The following is a 13252-nucleotide window of genomic DNA, read 5'->3' on the forward strand; positions in this document are numbered from 1 at the left end:
CTGCAGGCTGCAAAACAACTGCATCCTCAATCCACACAAAAATGAAAACACCTCCAAGGCCCTGACCCAAATCACCCTCAGGTACCACCCCAATGCATGTGATACATTGCCATTCCAATTTCCGCAGACCCATTAATAACGCTCGCCCTCCTTTACTCCACCACAGGGTCCGATTCAAACGACGAGCTCCAGGACACCCCTACCAGCACACCTGCAAAGAGGGCCAAGACCAACGGCCAAAGACCCTCCACCTCAGCTGCACGGATCAAGACACGGCAGCAGCACAAATCAAGTGGCAGCACACAGGAGGGGACTTCAACAGGCACCCCAGCACCCAGCATGGCCACAACAGCACCACCACAGGCCCCCCCAATGGATGCCACAGAAGGCACTGCTTCTGGTGGCAGCAGCACCATAGGTGACACTGCATTAATGGCAGCATGCTCCGACACAGAAAACGGTGATGTCGATGTAGGATCCATCCATGACCTGTCTCAATCCCCCTGTTTGTTTCATCCCGTACACCATGAGGATACCACACAGGGGCACCCACAAGACGACGACTGGCCATCCCCCACAAGCCCTGTGTCAAGGCAACATGAGGTGATCAGCCCCTCTGTGACACCACCGCAAATGTCCATGGCCCAGCAGAGGCAACAGTCCCTCGACCAGGTGATCGTGCAACAGCAGCAACTGGCCACGCTCCTCAAGGACCATGCTGATGAATGTGGGGGTACTAAGGCAGCCATAGAAACATGTACAGAGACACTAAGGGCACAAATGGAGAGAAGCACCGAGAGCCTGAGAGTACAAATGGAGAGAAGCACCGAGAGCCTGAGAGTACAAATGGAGAGAAGCACCGAGAGCCTGAGGGGGGAACTGCATGCGACGTCCAAAGACGTATGTGCTGAACTTGCCGCTGTGCGCCGTGTGCTCACTGAGCTCTCACAAACCCTTAGGGACATGCATGGACGTGAGCAGGCAGAGACATCATCCGTTGCAAGTTCCGTCCAGGGCAGCCCCCAACGTAGATCTGGGAGGAACCTGCGCTCCACAGGCAGGGGTGCCCCTGATACCCGGAGAGGGGGCTTGCAATAGCGTCTGCCCACTGACAATGAGCATCTTTGGACACTGGTGTTCGGGGGGGAGGTAGGAGGGTGGAGGGGGTGTGTTGGGCTTACTTGGGTGGCGGGTCGATGGGGTGTGTAACATAATTTCACATATGCGATAAACATTTCACTATCATCCAATGAGATGTGTGGACATTGAACTTTGTGTACGAGGCCATTATAGGCGTACAGTCCATATTGTGCATGTTCCAGACACACACAGTGCCACAAGTCCCGTGTCCATGTATCAGCCACCAGGCGTGAGTGCTAGAAGCATGAATCTATGATAATCTGACGAATTTCACGGCCCTCCTGTGCCTCGCGGACTCCTTGAGGTGCTACCACATCCCCACCCTCATCATGACCATATTCAGGTGCTTGCAGTTCTGCGTCAGGGGGCATGGGCACATTTCTACGTACGCACATGTTGTGTAGCATGACACATGCCATGACCATCTTTGCAACCTTCTCATGGCGGTACAGGAGTGCCCCGCCAGACCTGCTGAGGCAGCGGAAACGACCCTTCAGTAGGCCGAATGCCTGTTCTATGACTACACGGGTACGTGAGTGGGCATGGTTGTAGTCCTCCTCATGCTGGTTCTGTGGGTTCCGGAGTGGTGTAAGGAGCCATCTCTTCAGTGGATACCCGGCATCACCTGTATGTGGACAATAAAGGATGTTTGAGAAATGCCATTGCTACGTAAGCACCCCCCCCCCTTCCTGCCAGGTCATTGCCGCATCACATACCCCACATTATCATGCATGAAATGAGACTCACCGAGTAGCCAGGATCTGTTCCCTGCGTGTCGCTCCATGTAGCGTGGTATTGTAGAGTTCCGTAAGACCATGGAATCATGGGTTGATCCAGGAAATCGGGCACAACAATGTGTAATGATCCTGTTGGAGTCACACACCATTTGTACATTAAGAGAATGATATTGTTTTCGGTTGCGGTACTGGGCCTCCATGGCATGTGGGACAACCAATTCCACATGGGTGCAGTCGATGGCACCAATGCAACCCGGTATGCCGCCAAGTGCATGGAATCCCACTTTTGTGTTTGTAATCTCCTGCTCCGAGCGTGGTAAAGAGATGTAGTCGTCTGCGTGCTTCAGGAGGGCATCGAGCACTTGCAATAGTGTCCGTGACAACAGTGGCTGTGAAATGCCATGCAACTGTCCGACTGTGTGCTGGTAGTAGCCTGTGGCCAGGAAGTGGAGTACAGACACCACTATCAGTAGGGGTGGGATGGCGGTTGGGCTATCTATCATGCTGACAAGGTCAGCGTGTGTCATGTCCACAATGGCGGTTATGGTGTCCCGGTCCAAATGGTAGAGGGTGTGGATCTGCTCATCAGTGAGGTTGAACGGATGTGCTCGGAGGCGTGGGATTGCGGGCTGCCTGCGTGGTGGTAGTGGCTGTGCTGGTGGGCCTTGCTGGCCCTGCCTTGCCCTCCTCCTCCTCCTGCGTCTCCTCTGTGCGGCCGGTTGTTTTAGTAGTTGCTGTTCGTCTTCTTCTTGAAGTTGGAGTACTTGCAGTGCTATCAGGTCCCCCAGGGCCAACATCGCTAGTCCTGCCGGTAGCATTTTGGAGTGGGTGTGGTTGTGGGAGGGGGTTGGGTGTGCAATTTATGTGTTTTCAAGCTGTATAGCCTCCACCTGTGGTGATTCATTCCACCTGTGCAAGCTGCAATCCCCTTTGGGCGAGCACGTCCCGCACACAACGCTGCAATTCGACGCATGGCATCTTGCTATTACAATCATGTATTTCATCCCGATGGAAGTGAGATATTGGTTCATATGTTCATTATGCTATGATCCCATTGTTTCACATACTATTTTTGCAGTCGCGAACAAACTTGTGAAGGGTCAGTGGAATGTAGTACTCGATTAACGGTGGACCCTCATGCAGCACTGTACCGCGGTTCACCGACGGGCGGGGAGTCCCATTTGTGAGTGAAGCCAGTTGCCATTTTCACACACTGCCGCACTACATGGATGAATTTGTGATTTCATGCGGTCACAGATGCATTTTCGACGTGATGTTGCAAATGAGGAATTCGAAGGACAGCGCTTTCGGTTTCCAGCTAGCGGCGAGGAGACGCCCACAGGTCTGACTGCAGATATAAAGTTCTATTGTTTAATGTCCTTGGGACAGGGGCCATGGCGAGAATGCAATGATTGATATGAATAGTATGGGATGCGCAATAGCGTAGTGGAGGATAAGGCAGGACGTTCCCAAATACATGTTACTTCACAACACTAGAATTCCGGCCTGGAGCACAGAGGATTTTGCAGACTGCATTACGCACAGACTCAATGGAAGTTTCACATGTTATGTGAGTAAATAATGAGGCGTTTTCATACAGGGATGAGGGAATGATGTATGGATGCATGGACAGATGATTTAATAGAGAGTCTGCCATGTACATGGCTTTTTGGAATCTATCCACTTCCCCTGCGCTATGTGATGCAGGGCTGCCATAGTGGGACCATCGTCTATCTGCCCTTGTTGAACCCTCCCTGTCTCGACGCGCCTTCGGACACTTGTGTCTATGCACGTTACTAATCCCATCTAATGGATTCTGTTTTAACAGACGCATGCACACAAACACTCGTTTGTAATAGTGTTTTCACCTCGATTTATATAATTATGATTCGCAAGTGATTTTTGTGTGCGATTGATCCTTTTGAGTGGGCTAGCATGCATATGGCTGTGGATTTAGTGTGATCATTGAAGTGAGTAATTCAAATGGAGTTCTGATGCCCATACTATTCTTTTTCATTTCATTTGGGTGACAGGTATCTCCTCCCCTTTTGCCGCTGCCATCTGTATGCCACTCCTGCAGATGGCTTTTACTCCCGACACCTGCTGCTTCGTGTTAATCAGTGGAGCACCATTACGATCTTGTGGGACGATCGCCAATGGCCCACATGCCCTTATGCAGTACTAGTGGCTAGGAGCAACATTTCGACCTTTCATCTGGACTAGTGCCTACCTAATGGGACGGCCCTGCGGTTCTAGGCGCTTCCATGTTGCCTTTTTGAACGTGAATGTAGCCCCTGTGTACCATGAAGGAACAGGGCGTCACACAAGAAGAAGCTGGTCATTTATTGCGGATGCAGCCCACAATAATGAAATATATTTTGGAGTTCATGACCTAATGGCTGTATGGGCCTGGTGATTTTGTTGTGCATTAAATTTTGATTGTGATATTGACCGTGTAGCGTTATTCTTTGCAAGTAATGTAGCATATTCCTATTTGTGGAGCGATGTATTGTGAGAAGATCTGCTTTGGGTTCCGGCTTCTGAGTATAGTTGCGTGGTACTGTACTGGGCGCGTTTGCCTACGAAGCCCAGTGAGGTCAGGGATAGGGCCTGCCATTATGACTATTTTAATGATGTCATGCTCATGGGAGGGGGATTACTCTTTTGTGTAACAGATGCCGGTCAGCCAGGTGGATTGGTGGAATGATGTGATTATCAGAAAATGGCTGGTCACAGGTGCCTGTGTTTGCGTGCGTTTCTAGGAGGGAGACTGAGGTCATGTCCATTGGAATAGCTTCTGTATTCGTGCCATCTGTGCCCTGCAGCTCCCATTGGCCCCTCTTGAGATGAGCCTGGCTGCTCAGTCACTCTGCCAACTTGCGTGGTACATGCTTATGCTGATGGTTGGTTTGTTTACTGGCAGGAGTACAGGGCTGGTGCAGTCTCACTCAGGATACTGCTTTGAATGTTGCCTTACACTGGTGTCAAGCGATGGGGGGCCTGTTTTTGTTTGTCTCAGTTTTCAGTTCATGTTGCTGTACTTGAAGCTTCACATGCCTGTGCTGCATCAGTACGGCAATGGTGCCATGGCTAATATGGGTGGCCACTCACATGGCACTTGGAGCCCCTACATTCATTTGTTCGTTGGCATGCATGGGTGACTTGTACATTTCACTGGTTGCATTGTGTGACTTCATTAAACCTACGAGGAGTTGTGCAATGTGGCCAGGGAGTGGTGTACAGGCACTCTGTAGGGCCTTTTACGGTTGGTTCGCGATGCCGTACTTCTCACCATGGCGGAATGGTACTTTCCGCCATGCTTGATGGCGTTAGGTACATGTCTGCTAGGGTCAGAATTCCCGTACCGTTGCGCCATGGTGGTAATTACGGTTTCGCTTGGCGCGCGTGCGCGTACTTGGTGCAGTTAGCGTTGGCGTTCACTACGGTGTCGCTAATGGCATCGTACTTTACGGTGACGGGTCATAATCACACCGAGCGCTATTCGATGGCGGTATTGCATTTCCGCCATCGTTTTTCGATTTCCGCCAGGGTCGTAATGAGGGCCTATGTCTTTTCTCCAAGAAGGCCACCAGAAGTGGCGTTTGATCTTTTCTTCTGTTTTCGCGATACCGGGGTGTCCTTCCATTAATGATTCATGATGACGGGTAATGACAAGTTCCTGCAATTCTTTACTTGGCAGAAATAACCGCTCTTGGAAGTAGGGTAAATCATCCTTAACGGTGTAGTGAGGACCCTTTTGACTCCATTCCAGTAAGGCAGAAGAGTCAAAAAGCTGTTTTACTTGAGCTTGGATGTCCTCAATGGTTTGCAATGAAGTCAAGCCCAGAATTCTTTGTTCCGGTATGATTGGCACAGGTTCTAAACTCGAATTGGGTTCTTCCATGCCTATCCGGGATAAGGCATCTGCCTTACCATTCTTGCAGCCAGGGCGATAGGTAATTACAAAATCAAATTCCGCAAAGAATAAAGCCCATCGGAGTTGTCGCGAAGATTGAGCTTTGGCCGTCTTTAAATACTGCAAATTTCTGTGGTCCGTAATTACGGTGATGGTGTGTCTTGCACCGAGAAGATAGTGACGCCAAGCCTTGAAAGCTGATTTAATAGCCAGTAGTTCTTTGTCAGTAATTGCGTAATTGAGTTCAGGTGGAGAGAATTTTCTGGACCAAAAGGCTACAGGGTGTAGTTGGTTAGTTTCTGGGTCGCTTTGCGACAGGACAGCTCCCATGGCCGAACTGGATGCATCGGTTTCCGCGATGTAAGGGAGATCTGGGCGTGGGTGCTTCAATACAGGTGCAGAGGTGAATTTGGTTTTCAGGTCCTGAAAGGCTTGTTCAGCCTCAAGAGTCCATTCAAAGCGTTTGTTTTTCTTTAGGAGAGCTGTGATGGGTTGAACAGTTCGAGAAAATTCCGGGATGAACCTTCGATAGAAATTGGCAAAGCCAAGCATGCTTTGCACTCCCTTCACAGAGCTAGGAGATGGCCATTTGAGAATGGCGTCCACTTTCCGCGACTCCATTCGGATTCCTTGAGGTGTCAGGATGAATCCGAGAAACTCCACTTCTGTGGTATGAAAAACGCATTTTTCGAGCTTGGCAAATAATTTGTGCTGGCGCAATTTCTCAAGAACTGCCCTAACATGGTTTCTGTGATCAGATTCTGAGGAAGAATACACCAGGATGTCGTCAATATAAACGATGACACAAACATCGATAAATTCCCGAAGAACATCATTCATGAAGTACTGAAAGGCGGCAGGTGCGTTGCACAAACCGAAGGGCATTACTTGATATTCGAAGAGCCCAAATTTGGTGCGGAATGCAGTCTTCCACTCGTCGCCCTCTTTTATACGTACCAGGTGGTAAACACCTCGGAGATCTAGCTTGGTGTACACACGAGCATCTTTTACTTGGTCGATAAGCTCAGGTATCAGGGGCAAAGGGTAACGATTCTTAATCGTTATCTGATTTAGGGTGCGGTAGTCAATACAGGCCCTAAGGTCTCCTTCCTTTTTAGGTACGAAGAACAAAGCGGAAGAGACTGGTGACTTTGATGGGCGAATGAAACCATTGGCCAGGTATTGATCCAAATACTGGCGCAAATGCAGGTTCTCAGGTTCAGTAAGAGCATAAATCCTACTACAAGGTAGTTGTGCATTGGGTACCAAGTCGATTTGGCAATCGTAAGATCGATGGGGAGGTAAGGTGTTAGCCTGCTCTTTCTGAAAAACGTCTTGGAATTCTATGTATTCAGATGGTAGCTGTACAGGGGTGGAAGTTACAGAGGCTAGACCCATAGCTGGATTCCTTGGGTAACAGGTTGGTTCAAAATCAGGAAAAGTTATCTTCTTTGCTCGCCAGTCTATTCTCGGATTATGTGTTTCTAACCAAGGGATTCCAAGAAGTACTTGAAATTGTGGGGCCTTGATCACATCAAACAGGATTGCTTCCCGATGTCCGTCCTGACCCACGAGAGTGATTTCAACTGTGGAATGAGTTACAGGCCCTGAGGCTATTTCGGTACCATCAACTGTAGTAATTACATCTTGGGTTACTTTCGGGCGGAGAGGAAGCTTAATCCTGGAAGCCAATTCACGGTCTATGTAATTTCCAATAGCTCCACTGTCTATGTATGCTTTTATAGCATGCAACTGCTGAGGCTGTTTTGGGTTCACAAGCACCATTGGCATGACAAAATGCGAGGTCAAAGAGTTTGTTTTCAAGCTCGGCAAGCGGACCCCTACGCTTGTCGGGCTAGGTCGTTTCCCGAACCAGGTGTCAATAACTCGTTATCAGTGGCTCCAACCACCTTCTTGGGTGGTTTAACTGGACAACTTTGAAGAAAGTGACCGGAAGTTCCGCAATACAGACAAAGTTGCATTTGTCGCCTTCTCTCTCGTTCCTTCTGCGTTAATGGTCCTTTAACACTGCCAATTTGCATAGGTTCGGAAACGTCAGTACTCTTGGAGTTAACGTGGGTCTTGATAGGTACTCTGGTTTCATACTTGAGCCGATCTGCTTTTCTATTTTGAAGTCTGTGATCAAGTTGAACCACTAAGTCTATGTAGTCTGCGCAGGCCTGGGGTGGATCTACTATCTGAGCTATAACATCTTTAAGCTCTCCGCGCAGGCCTCGATGAAACAATGTGATCCTTTTGTTTTCAGGCCATCCGGTTTCCACAACTAGTCTATTAAAGGTGGCGATATAGGACAAAAGATCCTGATTACCTTGTCGTAAGGATAGCAGTTCGTTGTCAAGGGCCTGTCCCTGCGAGTGTCGAGCGAACAATCTTTCCATGCTGGCCTGGAAGCCCTGGAAATCCCAGAGAATGGGATCATCCTGATTTACCAATGGAATAGACCAATCGGCAGCACAGCCACTGAGGTAAGATAGTACAAAGGCTACTTTGGTCTGGTCGTTGGGGAAGGCCCCGGGCCTGCATAAAAAGTGTAAACGGCATTGGTTCATAAAAACAGCATATTTCTTGGGATCCCCCGCAAAACGTTCCGGCGGGGCCAAAGGCATGTGTCCAGGTAGATTGATTTGTACCGGGTTATTCGAACCCATTGTTGTAGAAATATCTCCGGAAACAGGTAAAGGAGTGTGCTCTGCCTGGCCCTGCAATAACCTTTTGGCCAGATCATCAGTTCTTTCCTTGGATAGGATTAGTTCCCTTCTGAGAGCATTAGTCTCCTGGCGGGCTGAGTGCACTTCTGCCCGTAATTCCCCTAAAAGATGGGCCAGCTGATCTGTCTCGGAAGTCTCCATAGCGCCCAGGTGGGAAATTGTGGTAAGGCTTCGCGTTCTGTAACACTCACCTGGTTCCCACGGAGGCGCGGCGTCGAAGGCGCAGAACTCTGAAGATGGACAGGAAGGGCCCCTCTATTCTGGCTTCCCTGGCTCGTTGGATACCCTCCTGTACGTGAAAAGGGAGTATTACCAACTGTGGAACAATGCTCAAGCCTCCCACTCCCTTCCAACCCTCCACGATACCTCCTCCACGATTCCCCGTGAAGCCTCACCTTAGGGTTTGGAAGGATGAGCTCGCCATCCTGCTTCTGATGCAGGGGCGCGTTGAAATCCAGTTACTTCACTGGATTGAGGATTGATGGGAGTTCAGATAAGCTTGACTGTTCAGGTAAGGCGCTGTAAAAGTTCTGTTCAAAAGTTCAAGCTTAATAATAATGTTCGTTGTCTAATTGCAGCAAGCGCTAATGCTTATGTCTTTTTCCCCTTAGGGGCCGGGGTTCGGAGTGCCGGAGATATGGCGCCGACCCGAAGTGAAACAGTTCTGGATGAGCGCTCAGGTAATGTCTTTGCATTCGCTCATTCAATGTCTTTGTCTTTTTTCCCCATAGGGGCCGGGGTCCGGAGATGCCAGGAAGCGGCAGGACCCGAAATGCAGTGGGAATAATCCAACAGGTAAGACCTAAAAGGAAACTGAGCTTTCCTTATTCCTTTTCTCCCTCTCACCTTTGTTCTTGTCTTTTTTCCTCTAGGCGCCGGGGCGTAGCTGAATTCGGAAGATCGCTGCTGAAGATGGAAGCGCCTTGCAAAGGTGAGTAAAATGCAGCGCTGCAGCGATCGAAACGAAATGCCTTTAAAATGTCTTCCTTTTCAGGGCCGTTGGAGAAATGACTCTGGGATGCAGATTTAGCAGGTAAGGGCTTTTCTTCTCCTATTCTCTTCCTTTCTCCCCTTGAAGGTGTTCCAGGGTGCTGGCAGGCGTGGCTGAAGTCAGGATGCAGGAGCTGACACGGTGAGCGTCCAGCTGCTAGGTGCAGAACAACGCGAAGCATGTGTGGCTGTTCGGGTGGGGTTTAAATAGCCTTGGAAGACGTTCCTGGTATGTATCCTTCCACCAATCAGGTATGTATCCGTCCCCGACCACACCCGGGTGGTGAAGTAGTCCTACAGGTTAAGTAGTCCCATTCAGGCCTCAAGAGGGCCTGGATGAAGCAGCAAGGTCTGCATCAGGTAAGTGTGCAGCCAAGCACTTAAACACATATCCTCTTCTATGAGCCTGGCGGTCTGCTATGAGCCTGGCGCCTAAGGCGCCAGGACTGATTCCAAAGGGCCCCGACTTGGGCCCGCTGAGACTTCCCTGGGGAAAATGATGTCTGCCTCTGGGGTTGCTGGGCCCGGCCTGGCTCCTTAGAGGTAGGCATCATGACAATCAGCTGGTGTCATGTGTTATTTTTGCAATATATTTTCTCAAAATGAATCTGGCTATTTATCTCTCTTCCAGTTTTTAATAAGGAATTGGCGCTTGGGCATAGTGCCGATGTGATTTTACTTTTTCAAAGAATCTCTAAAAAGTATATTTAAGCTCTGTAATTCTCTGCAAGTCAATGCACTTCCTGCTAATATTTTAATATTTTAAGGAGTGTCCAATGAATTCCAGTCCAAAAGAAATGTTTTTTTAATCACACATGCTTTATCGACCTTCTTCTTTGTCATCGATTGAGTCGGCACATGCAGCAATTCTTCTTCTTGTCTTGCTTCCCAATCAGCAGAGGGAGGGTCTCGTCTTTGTAGATTTTTACGTCAGTCATATGTAACCACGCTCTTCTTCCAGACACCTTAACTGAGTAGGGGAAACTTCCTTTACTTGATATGGTCCATTAAACCTTGGCTAATGCCGCCTGCATGCAAGGTTTTTGAAAAGCACTTGATCTCCAACATAAAACTTTGGTTGTGGTGATAATTTACTTGGATCAGTTACTGGTCTGTCCTCTTCTGTGTTCCTCAACCCCTCCCTCTGATGCCTAACTTGATCAGAAATGAAAGAAACACTGGTTGTCATACATGTCAAATAATCATGCATCTCGTCACCTGGAGTCTGTGCTACACTCTGGGCATCACTTCTAACATTAGATGGGGGTGTGAGGGACGTATTCATGCAGCACCCTGTTACTAATTCATGGGGCGTAATGTGATGGTCTGGACCTGGCTGATCTCTAAGGGCATACAAGGCTATGGGTAGGCAATATAGCAATCCCCTTTTTAAAGTTAATCTGATCTTTGCCATTCTTTCTTTGAGGAGCCCATTGAGCCTCTCACATATCTTGTTTGCTTGCAGTTGATAAGCAGAAGGAAACGTATGCTTTATGTTCAATAAAAGCCCTGTTTGTTCAAATAGGTAATTGACAAAGTGTGTCCCATTATCAGACCTCAACACTTCACACACACCCCATCTCGGAAATACTTTGCACACTTAGAACTTTGCTGCGCAGGTAGCATCAGGATGTGTACAAGGAGTGGCTTCGATCCATCGAGAAAAGGGACACACCACCACCAATAGATACCTATAGCATTACATGTCTGCAGCATATCTATGTTGCTAATGTGCAAATACTGAAATGGGCCGTTTGGATGGGGTATTACTCCTCTGATTGTTCTTAGGGTATTCCCAGCTATAAACTTCTGACACATAATGCAATTCAAAATGAACTGTGCAACGTGTTCCAATAAATTGGGAACAAACCAGTCCTCTGCAATAGTGGCAGCAAGACTTTCTCGGGTTAAATGCGCAGGGTAATGCAGCTGCTCAAGTGCGACTTTTAGTAATGCTGCTGGCATCACTGGCTTTCCACTGCTTTCCTGTCTCCACAGTGTTTCCGTGGGGGATAAAGAACACCCCCTACATCTCCATAGCTTCTGTTCTTCTTGTGGTGCTCTACCCTGTATCTATATTAGTTGCGTAATTGACAGCATATTAAACCCTTCTCATACTAATATGCTTCTATTTGATACTTCTTTAACATTTTCAGTTTCGAAACTTGAGATTTCTGTTGAATACGCAACCCTTTGGCTTCTAAATCCGCGGGTTTGTTTCTGTGAGAAATAAAATCTGTTTGCTTAGTATGCGGTGCGCATTGTAAGATTGCTCTGGCCACTGGGAGTTGTAGTGCCTTAATGAGTCTGTGCAATAAAGACACTTGTTGCACTGGAGTGCCTTCTGCGTGGAGATAACCCCTCTTTTTCCAACTTGACAGCGCTGCATGTATGGTTGACATCACATAGACGGAGTCACTGTACACCATCACTTCCTGATCTTTGAGTTTCTCAAGCGCAGAAATAAGTGCTACCAATTTTGCTGCCTGTGATAAAAAATGGCATGGTAGTCTTGCACTCAACACTACCTCAAAATCACCATGTAATCTCTATCTTACAACTGCGGATCCTGTATGCCTCTCCCCACTAGTCTGATCGATTTTTGGTGACACATCGATAAAAAGAATCTCCCCTCCCGCTAAAGCATTTTCTTTCACACGCAGTTTATCATCATAAAATTCAACATAGTTAGTGCAATTGTGTACATGATCACCTTCTTCTATAGGTTCAGCTACAAACGTGGCAGGGTTCACTATTTTACATCTCACAATTTCAATTACTGGATTAGAAATTATGACTTCATATGCAGATGCTCTTTGTGTCGTCAATGTACTCAAGACATGCTCCACATATAGTGTCACTGCACAGCCCATGGTAACACTTGTGGACTTCTCAATCGCAAATGCGGCCGCAGCCAAAGATTGTTCGCATGGAAAATGTCCTCTCATAACTGGATCTAAAATCCCACTGCAATACGCCAAAGGTTTATACCCTAGTGTTGTTGTTTGTGTGAGTACTGCTGTCATTACTGATCCATTGGTGTGTGAAAACAAATAAAACTCTTCACTATAATTGGGAATTCCCAAAACTGGAGCTGGACAAATTGGTCTTTTTAATCCTCAAATCAAATCTTTCCTCCATTTCTTCAGTCCATTCTGACTTTTCCATACCAATTTGTGCTTTCGTACATGCTTGCAAAAGTGGTTTTGTGTCTAACACCCAGGCCCTACAATAATTGCATTGGCCCATAAAGTGCTGCATCTGCCTCACTGTATTTGGCTTTGGTGTTTTCATGATAACCTCAGCTCTCTCAGGTGTCACTTTCTTTCCTTTATGTGAAATTAACTTGCCTATGTACAACACCTCTTTCTGGCAATACTGTAATTTCTCCTTATCGACTTTGTATGCCTTGTCTGCCAATACAGTCATTAACCATTAACTGCACAGAGTCCTGCTACATTCATCCGCTGTTTCACTACAGATTAATATATCATCTGTCTACTGAATTACCACACTTTTAAGCTCAATATTACCTAAATCCATCTGTAGGACCCTGTTAACATTGACGGGGACTCACAGTACTGCAATGGGCAATGGGATCGAGAAAAACACATTTTTCAAATCGATCACCATGAAATACTTAGCTTCGACTGGAATGCTGCACAATATTGTTACAGGGTTTGGAACTAATGGAAATTCTGCTTCTACAATCTGATCAATCTGATCAAGAGGGCACAAGT

This window comes from Ambystoma mexicanum, chromosome 2q (genome assembly GCF_040938575.1).
Source record: "Ambystoma mexicanum isolate Mex_15411 chromosome 2q, UKY_AmexF1_1, whole genome shotgun sequence".
In the NCBI taxonomy this organism is placed as follows: domain Eukaryota; kingdom Metazoa; phylum Chordata; class Amphibia; order Caudata; family Ambystomatidae; genus Ambystoma; species Ambystoma mexicanum.